Source organism: Camellia sinensis, chromosome 5 (assembly GCF_055761805.1).
Source record: "Camellia sinensis isolate YWXY chromosome 5, ASM5576180v1, whole genome shotgun sequence".
NCBI lineage: Eukaryota > Viridiplantae > Streptophyta > Magnoliopsida > Ericales > Theaceae > Camellia > Camellia sinensis.
In genome coordinates, this window is record NC_138965.1 from 19,345,598 (window position 1) to 19,355,169 (window position 9,572).

The window sequence follows — 9,572 nt, forward strand, 5'->3', positions numbered from 1 at the left end:
TGAACGCCTCGATTTCGTGCTCAAACCAACAGAGGGCTTAAAACCTCTTTCAAATTGATATAACAAATGAAGAATGGGATGCAATTACATATATTCCAGCACTGAAATAGTATGCTAAATGACATCAAAACACAAAAATGATGCATGCGAGGCATACTCGGGGTCGAAAGCATTGAAACTAGCAAACAACATAGCACTATAGGCATACAATACTAAGCCTAAATGACCAAACCAACCATGGACAGAGGTTAAATATGCTAAAACAGTGGCCTAGATATGTTGAAACTTAGGCACAAAAGGCAAGAAAATCATGCGCACATGTTGGCTCACAAGCAAGGCATAAGACTCAACCCTTAAACACAATGAAAGCGTGAAAAACATAGAAGTGTGACAACACCATATGCTCTGAAATAACACGTCAAATGATGCCAAAGCATGCAAATACCTCAAGCCAAGCATGCAAGATACCTCAAAACTCAAAACTAGTCAAGGCTATTGCACTACAAGCATGCACAACAAGTATCATACAACCAAGAAGGCTCAAAAAAGAGCTAAAGCATGCCAAAATATGAATAAAACCATGCTGGAGTATAGCCAAAATGAGCTAGAATAATAGGCTAAAGAGACAAGCATGCAAGGCTAGCTAGTAAGGATTATACTACAAGTGTATAAAGCATGCAAGAGGTGAGTCCACCAATTAAAATCAGAGTTATAACATGCCAAAATAACACCAAAAATGGGTTGAGACTAAGCCAACACATGCTAGCATAACAAGCTAACTCGTTAGGCATGCAAGGCTAGCAAAGAGGATTTACACTACAAGTGTAAGAAGCATGCAAGTGATCAAACCAACTAAAAGCAGAGCTTAAACATGACAAAACATGAGCAAAAATGTGCTGGAGTCAAGCTAACACAAGCTAGAATGATAGGCTAGTTCATTAAGCATGTCAGGCTTGTGAACAAAATTACACTACAAGTGTAAGAAGCAAATGAGGGGTCCTCTAACCAGCCAAAAATAGAGTTATAGTAGGTCCAAGAAGTCACAGAAACATGCTTGAAATAAGCTAAAACAAACCACAAAAATATGTTACTTTGTAATGCTAACAAGGCATGGCATAGAGAGACAAGGATGGGAGGCCATCCCCTCCTATTTGGGACCTCAAAACACACTTTCTACCATTGAAATTCTTCTAAAATTCAATGGTTTTAAGGCCAAAAAGAGATTGTTTAAAAAGCTTGAAAGATAACTCAAAAGGCTTTACAAGCCAAGAAGCAAAAGGGGAAGATGCACCCCCTAGCCAAACATGGCTTAAACCACCACTTTTATACCTCAAAAATAGAGTTTTTTTATTTGAAAAACCATGTCAAAATAGTGCAAAAGGATAGCAATTAAATCATGCAAGACAAGTTTAAGAGGCAAGCCTTATACCTCTTGAAGCATGAGCATAAAAACAACCACTTCAGCCACTTTCTTGGCTCAAATAAACCTTCAACAACCCAAAATTAGTCCCAAGATGCCTCAGCGCAAAGGTGGTTTAATTTGGTTAAGGGGTTGTATGCAAATGTGTAAAGAATTCCCACTTTCAAGCCTAAATTAAGAGGAGAGAGAGAGAATTCTAGAGAGAGAGAAGGGTTTGCTCACAAATCTTCTAGAGAGAAAGGATTGTAGAGAGAGAGAGACAGATTTTTTAGAGAGAGAGGTTCCTCCAATCTTCTCACCTTGCAATATGTGAGATATAGCCTCCATATATAGCAAAAATATAAGCACTGGCCGAAAATATCTCAATTGGAAATATCTAGAGCAGTGTACAACAGCTGGAGGAGAAATATCTACCAATTCTGGGCTTTTTGGACATTTCTGGCTGACCGGCTACCATTTTTGGTCGATTAGGTTCACGCTTGGCCGACCTATGGCCGATGAGGTCCAATTGTGACCAATGCACTCCCATAGAGGCCGGCGGCAAAAACTAACCCCAGTCCCCGACTTGCACCAGGCATAAATCCTTCATCTGGACTCCTTTTTAGGTCATTCTTGTGTCTAAAATGAAGCCCCAGAAGTAAGCTTTCCAATGGAGGAAGCCTAACCTCAAAATTCAAAGTGTGCTAAGAGATATCCTTCTTTTAGTGAAGACTGCTCATTTCCAGCTCAATCGGATTGATGCCTAACTTCAACCAACCGTATCTCCGCCATCCGGACTCGGCTTTAGGAGATTCTTGAGTGTAAAATGAAGCCCCGAAAGTCTTATTTCCAACGGTGGTGACCTCATATCTTAAATCCAAGTATACAAAAGGATAGACCCGATTTATCAAGGACTGCTCATCTCTCTCTTAACGATTCATACCCAACTTCTTCCTCAACTAGGTTTCTCCCCTCCACTCGTATTTTCTTCAAATTCAAACCCCTAGATAAGTTGGTTTAAAATATTTTTCAAAGATTTCACCTCTCTTTCATTCATTTCCACTTTGTCCTTGCTCAGTTTGCTGAAAAACGCAACATTTAACAAAATGCGAGCGTCGGAACATCGCAGAAACTTTGTTTCAAAAATGTTTTGAAAGGGAGAGTTTTAAAGTTTAAAATCTTGGTCAAAATAGTTTTAGTCCAAAAATGGGGTGTAAGGTTGGGATTTGACTCTCTCATTGCCGCAGACATTGAACCTTTGCACTGCACACCTCATCACCAAGTAAACAATCAGTAGCGCCCAAGTCTTAAGGGCGGTCAAAAATGGGGTGTCTACACTCTCTTCCTTGTTGATCTCTCTCACACACACACACACACACACTCTCTCTCTCTACGTGCATAGTGCTATATAAGCCCACTAGTCTCTTCTTAGTCAATTGATGAGTAGAATATTTCATTCTTATATTCTTATTCTTCAAAATTAACTTAGGCTAATAACGAATCACATTAATTAATATAAATCAAATTCCCTTAAATTAAATTAATCTTCATCATTTATAATCTTAATGACACTAAATTAAATTATACTAATGTGTATTAAACTCTAATTCCTATTCAATTATTTAATCCCAACCTATTAAAATTAGCGAATCAGACGAAATCAATTTTTAATTAAACTTCCCGGATAACTCTAAAAATTCTAATTAACATATCCTTATACTCAATTTTGATTTCTGTGCCCATTTATGTCGTCAATCTCAGTTTCAAAGTCAAGCTCACAACGGATAGTTTCTCAATTTAAACAAATATTTACAACGAATCAAATTAGATAATTCACAATTAATCACTTGGCAAATGTCATAATTAAAATTCAATACATAATTAATTACTTATAATTTCGATTAACATTTTGGGGTTGTCACAGAGAAAGTAGCCATTGGGAGAAAAAGCTACCTTAATACCAAGAAAATAACGTAATGGGCCCAGATCTTTCATTTCAAAGGTGCAGAAAAGATGCTGCTTGACCTCAGATATAGCAGAAGAGTCAGAACCAGTGATAATCATATCATCCACATACAATAATAATGCAATAAATCTAGCAGAGGTATGGAGAAGAAATAAAGCAAATCCCTGGGCACACAAATGAAACCCAAGCTTAGTAACAGCAGTCTGAAAGCGATCATACCAAGCACGGGGAGATTGCTTCAAACCATACAAAGCACGCCGAAAGCGACAAACCTGTCCAAAGGAATGGCAAAGGCTAGGGGGAGGACGCATGTAAACCTTCTCAATGAGATAGCTATTAAGAAAAGTATTCTTAACATTCATTTGATAAAAAGGCCAAGGACAAACAACAACGACATAGATCAAAGTACAGACAGTAGTCATCTTGGCAACAGGAGCAAAGGTCTCCTCATAATCAATAATATACTCCTGTGAGAATCTTTTGGCAACCAAACGAGCTTTGTAGCGCTTAAGAGAACCATCAGAATGAGTCTTGACTTTGTAGACCTATTTGCATCCAACTAGATTCTTACCAACAGGTAAAGGAACCAACTCCCAAGTGCTAGTTTTTTGTAAAACAGACAACTCATCCTCCATAGCTTGAACCCAATGAGAATCCCGACAGGCCTCCTTATAAGACTGAGGTTCTGTAAAAGAGTGAAGAGCAGACAAAAAGTACGATATGAAGCAAAAAAACATGTATTAGACCAATCCAACTTGTTTGGAGAATGACATACTTAGAGTAGGATATCGGTGTTCAGCAGGATTAGAGTCTTCAGAAGTAGAAAAAGGAGTAGCCAGGGCAGAGACAACTGGTGAAGGGGAAGCCGTGCCATGAGAATAGACTAACAACGGAAGAGGAGGAGAAGCCGAAAGAGGAGAGAAAACCAGAGGTGAAGAAGGAATAGCCTCAAGGGGATCAGTGAAGAGGTACTCAATAGAAGGGGTGGAAGGTGGAGAAGAAGGAACAAGGTCATGGGGAACAGTAAAGATGTACTCATCAAGAGGAACCTCAAAAGGAAACGGATCAATGTGAACCAAATTCTCTTTGAAAACCGGAGTAGTGATAGGAGGAAGCTGAAAGTAAGGCAGGCGTTTGAGAAAAGAAACATAATGGGAGACATAAAAATGATGGGAAATGGGATCGTAACACCGATAGCCTTTCTGAGTAAGACTATAACCCAAAAAGACACAGAGGACAGACCGGGCACTGAGTTTGGTCCTATCTTTGTAGGGAAGGACAAAGCAGGCAGACCCAAACACACAAAGGAGAGAGTAATTAGGAATTTGGGAGAACAAAGCCTCATAAAGAGACCAACCAGAAAGAAGGGGAGTAGGCATGAGGTTAAGAAGAAAAACAGTAGTAAGAACTGCCTCTCCTTCAAAATGGAGTCGGAACTAAGGCAGAGAGAAGAAGAAATCTAGCTGTCTCAAGGATATGACGGTGTTTCTGCTTGGCTCAATCATTCTGGGCAGGTGTATCTATACAGGAAGTTTGGTGAATGTTACCCAAATGGCCAAATACTCACAAAACTCATTTTTAAAATATTCTCCACCCAAGTTAGACTGTAACACTTTAATTGTAGACCCAAACTGAGTAGTAATCATAGACTGAAGGTACAGTATATCTGATAGAAATCAGACTTATGAGTCATAAGATAAATTTCAAGTGTAATGGATGCAGTCATCAACAAATGACATATAGTAGGCAGAACCCCCTTCAGTGAGAATAGGAGAAGGGCCCCAAACATTAGTATGAACTAAAGAAAACGGTATATTAGATATAGAAGTACTTTTACGAAACGGTAAAGTTATCATTTTGGCAAGTTTACACCCTCGACGTTCAGTAAGTTCACTAGGAGAAACTTTACCTAATATACTTAACTAAGCTAAAAACCGTAAGCGGTCAGCAGACAAGTGCTCTAATCTAGAATGCCATAAGTAGAAAGGGCTGGACAGAGAATCTAACTGAAAAGAAAAAAAACCAGTTGGAGAGGTTGTCATAGACAGATGCAAGCTCTCCACCACATAGAGGTCTCTAACTCTATGGCCAGTCTCAATCTGTTGTTTGGATATCCGATCCTACACAGAACAGATAGAAGAAGAAAGGAGAACATCAAAATCGGAGGCATCAAGCTGGCTGATGGATAATAAACTGACAGATAACTGAGGAACATAAATGACAGATGGAATAGAGACAGCAGACATAGCAAATGGTAGGATAGACCCAACAGATACAACAGACATGCTAGATCCATTAGCAGCATTGACAGTAATAGAAAAGAGGGGAGGAGTACAATTTTGAAGTAAAGAGAGATGGAGAGTCAAATAATGAGAGGTACTAGAGTCAAAAATCCAATCAAACGAAAAAATACTTGAAGAAGACCCAAGCAAACCTGAATGATGAGAGAAAACAATGGCGGCAGACGGGGATGGCTGGGAGATAGACAATATATGCTGGAATAGAGACAACAGACATAGCAGACTGTAAGACAAACCTAACAGATATAATAGACATACCAGACCCATTAGCAACATTAATAATAATAGGAAAAGAAGGAGGAGTACAATTTTGAAGTAAGGAGAGATGGGAAGTCATATGATGAGAGACACCATAGTAAAAAATCTAGATAGACGAAGAAATACCTGAAGAAGACCCAAGCAAACTTAAATGAAGAGAGGAAACAATGTAGACAGACGAGGATGGTTGTGAGGTAGATATTATATGCTGAAGTTGACTAATGTAAGCACTCAAGGAAGCCAAGTCAGGATCAAGAGCCGTAACGGATACAGACGAAGCTGTGGGAGGAACACGGAACTGATTCTGAGACTACTAAAGAGATAAGGTAGACAGATGTCCCTTTTTGGGATAGTGATACTTCCAATAGCCCCACTAATGGTAGAATGCACACTCATCTAATGTTTTGGGCTTTGCAAGAGGCTCAAACTGATGGGTATCCAGCATCATAGGTGTATTCATAAACAAGAACAATGAACACACAATATTTACAAGTCAAATAGGCCCAACCAAAATTAGAGATACAAATTGTGGTCAAAATCATAATAAGGGAGAAAGTCCAGAGCAGGGTCAAAATACCAAATAAGAGAACCTTCTGATGGGTCAAGACCTAGACCCAGACCCAAACCCAAACCCAAACCCAGGCCCTGACCCAAACCCAGACCCAGATAGAGAGAGAGAGAACCAAACCAGAGAATCAAAAGCCCAAAAGTCGACCGAAGCAATGAAGGTGATTAACAACGACAACAGACAGCTTTAAGTGGAGCTTCAGTGGAGATCGAACAGATGACCCACGAAGTCAACCGAAGAGGGATTACATTTGAGACAGATGAGTCAAACCAGACCAAACCAGAGAACTGGACCAGTCGAAACCCTAGGTGTGTCGCGAGGTGAACTAGAACCAAAGAGAATCAGAAAAAGACAGACATGCAAGGTCTAGAGATCACGAACTAGCAAACTAGAAGATTGCACAACAACGGTTAGAGTTTGAAAACTGGCTCTGATACCATGTAAGTTTTCCGAATGAAATTGTATATTCAATTGTATTTGTTTACAAAGAGTTCATTAGTTTATATAGCCCTAAATCTACGACTGAAAAAGGAAAATAAAGATTCCTATTTACACCAAAATCTTTCCTATTGCCTAATACCTAATATACACAATCATGCCATATATATAATAAATTCTCACAAATGGATCAAAGAAAAAACAAGACACAATAATAACAACAAGATCAGCTGGAAACATGAATGAGATACCAATATCAAAACCAACTTCCAGGTTCTTTCATGTTTGTTTCCATGTCGGAATCTGTTGTCACTATTTCCTTCAATTTTGTCTTTATGGTAAATGTAATTGTATGATTTTCTTGATTACTAATGTAACAGTGGTGACCTTTCGTAAGAGCGAAGGATGCAAATGTAAATGGATTCTAGTAATAATCTCTCTTTACAATAGATTTGTCTTTTGCAAATGTTATTGGTTTCTAGATATCGCTTTAGATAGGTGTCGCTTTTGGTGCTTATCATACTCTGTTTAAGTTTCTAGTTTTTACAAAAAGGGTGGGCCTGCAGAATTACTCTAATGACCTTCACATATATATATTTGGTGCCAGATATGGAATAGGACAATGGAATTGAAGATTGAACCAAAGTTACATGTACAAACCAATAGCATGAAGTAATTTTGCAAGATATTATGCTGTTAGTGTAGATATGGATATAGGATATAGATGTGGAAAATTAGATGGTTTTGAAAGTTTGGCCATGCCTTTGTTTCCTGACATGCAAATGTTAGGCGGATTTGCAACTTTTGCACATTAGGGGCACCTGGGCACATAAAAGCATATCAACAATGTCCATGTAGTAAAGGTTTAAACTTTATGAATTAAAAATTGTTATATTGATGTTAACTTGGTTCATTGATTGCTACCAAAAACGTAGGGTTCTAGTAACTCTCTTTTACTTTGTGGTAGTAAAAATGTTAATGGAAAATCAAAGTTCTGGGCCATCTTTATAACCTTCTCTGCAACCTAAGTGCATGGTTCTGTGTCTTCCCATCTTCAAACCACTAATATGCATTTGTTACCTAAAAACATTGATTGCTCTGAAAGGCTAAACTAGAATCACACCTCATACACCACTGACTACGTAGTTTGACTATGTAGTTTGATGGGTGGTTTGTAGCTTATAATTTATTAAGAATCTTTACTTTTTATATGTTCTATATTTCTCTCTATTTTGCAACACCTCAAGAATTCATGTTTGACATTTGTTTTATCAAAATTCTGATGCATCACATAATGCCTATGAACTACACCAGGTTTTGGAAGAGATGAAATGGGGATATTGGTGAAGTTTTGGTGTTCCAGCTTCATTTCCTAAGAATTAGCATATTCTTATTATCCAGTAATTCACTTATCCTGAAATTCTGTTTGCTTATTCTTATTATCTTTCTTGTTAAAGTGAAAATAAAGTTTAATTATAAATATAAACATTGTATTACATAGCATATTTTCGTTGATTTCCTTAATTATACGCTTGTGGATCTGCTTGTCCTGTTTTAGATTGCTTAATATAAATAAGCTGCTTTGCTAGGTAAGAAAATCGTGATAGTTGGAAAAATCTGAATTAAAGGAGGGTTAAGGGCGTCGGTATCTTCTTTGGAATAATCTGATTGACATTTGTAATCATCGTTGTGTGGAGACATTTGTAATCTTGCTTTTCTATTTATTAATTTGTTTCTTCTTGTTATTAGTCACTTGATTATGTTATATTTATCCACTCTATATTTTGCAGTAAGAGTTCTAAAACTATTTTTTTAATTGTGTTTTGGCTCTTTTTTTTGTTGGGGGTGATATGAATACATGCCAGTTGAACATGTTGTGGATGTTTTTTACTCATGAATTCAAGATCTGTTATATTTTTTTAATTCTGTGTTCAGATGTAATTTATTATCTAGCCCTATTTTTTTTTCCTAGAATATTGATACAATTTTTATTTGCTTCTCTGAGGCTAGGGATGACTTGGCTGCTTTGGAGGACTATGAGGAAGTTGGGGCTCAATTTGCTGAAGCAGAAGATGATGAGGGTGATGAGTACTAGGCTTATTACTTGTTTGAATTGAAACCAATCGACTCAATTGGTTTATAATTTGGATTGCAATTTGCCTTTTAGATTTGTGTTTTTAGTGGTTTGTGTCTCTATTATGTTTTTTAATAATTTGTGTTTGTTTGGTGTTTTGAACTAATGATGATGGTTATGATATTCCTATGGTTGTTTGTTTGTTGAATGAAAATTTATGTGGAAGTTCTGTTGAAATTTATGATAATCTGCTGGTTGTATTTGTCGTTTGACAGGTTTGTTGCTTGATTTTGGTTTAGAATAATCATGTAATGTTTGCCTACATTGAATCAATTTATTGAAATAGCAGCAAATTATTATCCATATTATTGTTATTTTTTTACCTTTATTACAGGCATATTTTTAGTTCAATCACATAGAATTAGCATAATTTCTAAATTAAAAAAAAAAAAGCAACAGGCTATAACGGCGTTTTTAAAATGCCACTGTTGGAAATTTCCAAAAAAAACAAAAAAACTATAACATCGTTTTTCAAATGTCATTATACTGCTAACGGTTAGATTTTTAAA

At 37.2% G+C, this 9,572-nt stretch overlaps 1 long non-coding RNA gene across 1 annotated transcript; it reads left to right on the plus strand.

Moving 5' to 3' along the window:
- The first annotated feature begins 8,022 nt into the window (after positions 1-8,022).
- LOC145790049 (uncharacterized) lies at positions 8,023-9,241 on the plus strand. Its single transcript, XR_014328683.1, has 2 exons — positions 8,023-8,329; positions 8,935-9,241. It is a non-coding gene; the product is annotated as an uncharacterized LOC145790049 (long non-coding RNA).
- The last annotated feature ends 331 nt before the right edge of the window (positions 9,242-9,572 follow it).